At 31.9% G+C, this 6,605-nt stretch overlaps 1 long non-coding RNA gene across 4 annotated transcripts; it reads right to left on the bottom strand.

Annotated features, from left to right (window-relative positions):
* Window positions 1–1,045: 1,045 nt before the first annotated feature.
* LOC141689360 (uncharacterized) lies at window positions 1,046–5,485 on the bottom strand. 4 transcript variants are annotated; one of them, XR_012562354.1, is made up of 5 exons: window positions 4,941–5,485; window positions 3,163–3,186; window positions 2,593–2,634; window positions 1,786–2,453; window positions 1,046–1,313 (listed from the first exon to the last, which is right to left on the bottom strand). It is a non-coding gene; the product is annotated as an uncharacterized LOC141689360 (long non-coding RNA). The 4 variants fall into 4 exon arrangements; XR_012562353.1 differs by lacking the exon at window positions 3,163–3,186 and having other exon boundaries at window positions 4,941–5,484; XR_012562352.1 differs by lacking the exons at window positions 2,593–2,634; window positions 3,163–3,186 and having other exon boundaries at window positions 1,786–1,976; window positions 2,111–2,453; window positions 4,941–5,480.
* Window positions 5,486–6,605: the final 1,120 nt, after the last annotated feature.

Consider the following 6,605-nt stretch of genomic DNA (forward strand, 5'->3'; position numbering starts at 1 on the left):
TCAAATATTTGGTCGTCATTACTATATAAGTTACTTGTTATTCTTATAACCCACTAATGAGATATCTAATTAAAAGAATGCTCATATAAGGGTTTCTCCACTCTGGTATGTCTTCTATTTCTCCTTGGATTCTATTCACATTTATTAGTCGACGGAATTTCCTCTACTGTTGTATACCATTTCATTCGTAACTCTAACCCGATGCTGACGCTTACCCCTATCTTTGATATTCTCCTCGTCGTCTTTGATGTTATACTTACGATCACTAATGCAATTCGATGTTTTGTCTGCAGATAGGGTCGCACCTTCGTGCTAGTCATCCCCATACCTGATAAAGTAGATATCATTCCTTGCGCAGCGCCCACTAAGAGATAAAACCTTCTCGCAACGGTGGTGCCTTTGAAACTTGCAACTCCAGCACTTCGTCAGCTTCAATCAACTTGTTGCCTTCAGCGTGGAGCTTGTCCTATTACCTAATTCTAAGTTAAATCATACTAATACTCACCTAGCTTCCTTTACACAAAGTTTTCACAAGAATCAATCGCATTCCACTACACCATAAAATACCTATTGTAACATTAAAAAAACGTTGCAGTAGGGGGTAAATATGTCGCTCTTGCCCCATTTATAAGCTAAGGTAACATCTTATTAAAGATAGGTTTTTCAATGTTGCCTTAGGGGTCTAAGGTAACATTTCTAGTACCTAAGGCAACATCACATTTTATGTTACTATAGCTTGCTAATGCAACTAAAGGAGAGATCAGTGGTAACTTAATTTTTATATTACCTTAGAGTTTTAAAATGTTTTTAAAAAGTGGGTCCCACGGTGGGACCCACTAACTAACGTGGCAAGTGTGGGGCACACAGTGCTGAGTTGTCTTGATGACGTGGCAAGTGGGCCCAGAGAACCTAATGTAACACTTTGAAAAGTTGTTGTAACATTATAACTAGCCTAGTGAAACGTTTTAAACATACTATGGTAACAATTTAGGAGGCTATTATAACACTTTAACACAAAAAAATTGAAATACTTATTTTGTAAACTGAAGAATCCCAATTATACAATTTCATAACTGAAAAATAATGCATCCAGCCCAAATATTAAACATCCAAATATACAACCAAATTAAACGTCCAAACTAACTATAAACTAGTTCACATTCTTTACTTAACAACAGCCAAAGATTATAAATTTTAAAAAGTACTACTAGAAGCTAATGCTTGAATTTGCTTCACTTTCTCCTCGACTCCACCATCTGGGCTTTTCCCTTTTTATACACGTGAAACTTTCTCTTGTAAGTCTTCTTTATTCCCTGAAATATTAACTATGTGAGTTAAAAAATTGTTTATATGGTCATTAAGAAAAAAGGGATAGAATCATTTTTAAAATTATCTTTTCATAAAGACATTTAATAACTAACAATAATTAAGAAAGAGCATCATTTATCAAACAACAAAAAAGAACATAACAAACATTTAGGTAACGTGGCTTATTTATTTCGCAGACAGCTTAACACAGAACAAGTGGATATAAAATAATTATAACATTAATGTTTTAGCCTCTTTTACCACTGTAAACAGTTGAATCAAACATATTGTGTATATATATCCAAATTCGATACCTATGACAATTTTGCACATATTAATTTCATAAAAAAACATATGTATTAGCATAAAATGTATGCATGTGTTATTATAAGCTGAAACGGTTTGAAGCATAATCAGAATGTAGAAACAAAGAAAGCAGGTGTTAATAGGGTGATTTACCGACGCTGAAAAACTTACCAGTCACACTCCATTGCATATCATCTCCTTAATACTACTTCAGGGGCAATGTAATCTGGTGTTCCTTAAGAGAGGATCATTGTACCTTTCCAATGGCAGCAGCGGTGTTGCCAGCAGCGTCAAGGGCATCAGTCCTTTCACGAATCCTGTGACTCATGCCTTCCATCTCAGTTATGCCTCCGGCATTGTTACTGATAGGACCATATGCATCAATAGCCAGTCCAGTGGAAATTGTACTCAGCATACTAAGTGTAGCTACGGCAATACCATACATGGCAGCAAAGCTAAAACTAATAAAAATACTTAACAGAAACTAAAACCATACCGACAATTTGTCTAAACTTCTCTTAGGAAACCCAGAACACAAATTACAATGGACCAAGCCTTGCCCATGTTGGAATGAACCCCTTACATAGTGCTTTAAATCCTTCAATTTTCACCGTCTTCACAAGACAATCATAAGAATTTCTATACTTAATATTTCCTTCTTCACCTGCAGCCTGATTCATCATTCTTATCTTCACAACATGTGAAACCTTTTTGAGTTTACGTTTGTGAGTCCACAACCATCATTAAACACAACACGTTCTGAGTCCACAACCTTTCTGAAACCTTTTTTCATTTTCTTCTCAAGTTTACGTCTGTGATATGCATCAAGGTCATAATATCTGGAGACAACCAAAACCAAATGATAAGACCCTTATGTGACCCGCATATTGTTATCGTGCCAAATTCTTTAGAGGATAAGGAGATCAAGTGTTACAAAATTGAAGAAAAAAGAACAAACAGAAATCATAACTAGCTTACCTTTTAGAAGTAAAAGTTGATGTATTATGGTCCTCCATGAATCTAAAATATATTAAGTCAGGATATTTTAAGACCAAAGTGCGGAAATAGATTATGAAAAGATGAAATTCTTAAAAACTTAGTTTCGTTCATATAATGTGTATCAAATAAGACCTGAAGCCATGGCACAGTAATTTAAAAAAGAGACCAGTTTATACACATATTGTTTGAATATTTGCTTCACTTCCCAGTTGGGCAGGCTTTCCTAGTTCAGCTATTAGTTAAAAACCGCAAAGAACTTTCTTGCCATAAAATAGTGCAATAGTATAAACTGATACTGAAAAATTATTCACTAATATACATACAGATAACTGAAATAATAAGATTAAATATTAAGAGATGAGTCATGAGAGTAGAGAAACTTAAAATGCACCAACTTGATGCTTATGTTGAGAGAATCATGTTCAACTAAGTCTATATCCACTAGGAAAAAGTTACATTTATAAAATTAAGAACACTTGATGTAAAAAATTTATATCCTCACAACACTTTACTAGAATAAAGCACCAAAGAAAACAGTCGTTACCGTACTTTGTAATTGTAAGATTCATGCAGCTGTAAAAATAAAAATAAAATGGTCGTCATGAGAATATTTCCAGTCAAGTGTATGCATTATATAATCTATGAAGTTGCCTTCTTAATTAATTTTTAGTAGATTATTGCCCAGTAGTAGCAAGCTGTATTAGATTGAGTACTTCTTTTGCTAATATCTTAGCGGGTTCAAGTGGTGTAGTTCCAACCGAAGCCTGTCAACCATTTTGATTTAGAACATGGACTGATTCCTAATAAGGGGAAATGGCATATTAAAGCTTCATAATATTAATGAGAGAAATCAACTGATTTGTTTAATGAGAAATGATTTGTCTTTCATGGGTTGACAAGCAAATACGGGATTTGGTTGTTACAGAACTGCAAGTCAATTTCTTTTAAACAAAGGTTCCTATAACATAGAGTATCTATTTCATCTATGACATCACACATTTAGAATGTTAATGTACCATAATGACAAGCCATATTAATATTTGGAAACTTGTGTTCTGATTGGAAGAGTTTAAAGGAAAAATAGGTACTCTTGCACTTTGGTATCTCATAAGTCTGGAAAAGCAAAATGATAGAATTTTTGAGATAGATTTTATCTGTTGCTTTATTTCTTTGCTCCTAGTATGTCTGTTTCTAGCCTTTATTTACATATTGATGATATATTCTCTATTTTACTATGCATGTTATTCTTTATCTGCTTCTTCTAGAGTATATGGACTACTCTATACATGATCTTCTTCGCCTCATCTAAAGTTCCATCTCCATCAAACAGGAAGAACTAGGAATTCAAAATGATCTTTCACTAATTTAGTAATTGACAGTTTGACACAACTGTTATAAGTAATAAATATACATCACATAACAGATCCTATAAAAAGAGAGTGACTGTTGATCTAATATTTGGCAATATATAATTTGTAGCCTGTAGGAGTGTTAAATTTTAATTATATAAAATTATTGAAGTTATATTTTACAATTAGAATTTTAAGGCTGCAGTCGCAATATATATGTGATCCTTAATATGAGCATACTGTAATCACAATATACAAAGATTAATATCAAAAATTGAATTATTCTAACCACTAACTTATGCCTAGTTTAAGGAGCTTAGCAGGCAGAATTAGTTTAAAATCAATTTTTTTATCTAAGTAGTACTCTCAACCAAACAACTTTGTATTAAATATTTTTATACAAAATTACAGTTTCTTCTTCACAATTATTACATCGGAATTAGTCTGAATAAACTCTAAACTTTTGCGGGTAACTTAATTAACATGTTTAGCTTTATAACAGTAAAGAAAAAGTTTGCTCCTTTGTAAAATGCAAAAACAACTAGGAAACACTTCCCAAGCTAGATTTTAACTGATAATTCAACTTGTTTATCTGGAACCCATGCATATACAGTGCAGAAATAATACCAAATCTACCGAGGTTCCCTTCCAGTCCAACCACTAGAATCAATCGCCCTATTTAGTTAAATTAATAAATCAAACAAGATTTCTTCACAAAATACATTACAATTTTTAAATGATGCTGGCAAGGTGAATATTGTTGTAAAAAATGACACATTCAAGCCACGCCGAAGCCCATTGCAGTAACATAAATTCATAGCACTAGAACTATTACAATGACTTTTATACAAGAAAAACTTTCAAAAAGAAACAAGGAGACACGGTATATATAATATGGATAACAACCTAAAGATATATTTAATTCAAAATCTGAGGGTAGGCAAGCTTAAAATTGTTAAAGAGGATGCAATTACATACCACTGGGTGCTGGCTAGGGACACGAGTCATCAAAAAGAACTTTATAGAATCGCATTCTTTCTTCTGGGTCCAAAATGACACATAAATCACCTCCCTGATCATTTTGTTCAGTCAAGTAAATCTTCATGGAGAGAGGGAGAGAGAGATGGAGTAGCTGCACGTAGCTTTACTTGACACCGATGGGGCTAATTTATCTATACCAAGTACTCAACCGATCTAAAAGAAGAGCACCTGAAATCAGAGAGAGGGGGGTTAAGGGAATATAGGTAAGTAATTGAACCCTAATTGAATTTTAATAAAAAATCAAATTCCTAATTGAAAGAACCCAAGCCTCGACCACAATTCAAATGAGCCTTAATTAGAAATAAAAACCCCAAATTAAGTGCCATAGATAGCCAGTGGTGCCAGAGATAGCGAAAGTGGTGGTTAGAGAGATTAGCCAGAGAGAAAGTGAGTGAGTGAAGATGGTACTAAGAGAGAGACATGTGAGTCTATCTTAAAATTTCAAACTAATTTGAAAATTTGAGCGGCTGTTTACCCGAAAATTTACCCGCTTAGCCCAAACATTGCCCCTATTTGATTAGTCAAATACTCCAATTATATATATATATATATATATATATATATTATTATTTTAATAATAAAATTGAAATAACTATTTAACAAAAAAAATAATTGTTTATATGTTTGTATCACTTTTATAATTCGTATAATTAATTTTTTTTTATATTTATTTGAAATTTATATAATACTGCTCATATCAGAATAAGGGAAATTTATACTATTTGTATATTTTATTACTTTTAAAATTTTAACATTAAAATTTTAAATTTATTAGTTTAAAATTTACTCTTTTAATTTTTTAAACTTTATTATGTATAAAATTCGTATATTATCATGCATCTCATTTATTAATTTTTTATTATATATATCACATTTAATTCTTGCAAAATAAATTTATATTAATATTCAATTTTAACAATTATGATATTTATATTTTAATACTCTAATGTAACACTTTGACATGTATGTTGCAACCTGCAACACTTTTTACCTAATGCAACACCACATTTTTGCCTAAGGTAACATAAGAAACATGATGTTAAATTAGCTCATAAGTACCATATCTAAGATAACATATTAGGTAACATTCTTTAGTAGAGGGGTTGCGATAGGCTATATATGGTGTAGTGTTCTCTTTAAAACTACATGAAAAGACCAATCATATAAAGTCAGTTTGGTCATAACAATCTTTCTCAAGAACCGAGATCGCAATCATTTGGAGTACAACTGGGAATGAAAATATACTTCTTTATTCTTAAAAGTAGGGTAATTTTTAAAAATTTGGGCAGCACTTCATCTATAACATCGACTACCAGTCGGACTCAAGCCGACACCATCAATCAACCAAATCATCCACAATCATATCCATCCACTTCCATCAACCCAAATTCATCAATTTAACCTAATTTAGAATACATCATGCAGATAATCATATGTACTACTGACATAATATAAATCTTTTAATTAAACTAAAGTCATAAACAATAATTATTAATATAACCATTCTTTTCTCATTTCTTTCAGAATATTACAAAATGTTACTAATGAGCTTAAAATTATCTTGTTGTTTCTCAAAAATTTTATTTTCGCGATTCTTTTAAC

This window comes from Apium graveolens, chromosome 10, assembly GCF_009905375.1.
Source record: "Apium graveolens cultivar Ventura chromosome 10, ASM990537v1, whole genome shotgun sequence".
Classification (NCBI taxonomy): domain Eukaryota; kingdom Viridiplantae; phylum Streptophyta; class Magnoliopsida; order Apiales; family Apiaceae; genus Apium; species Apium graveolens.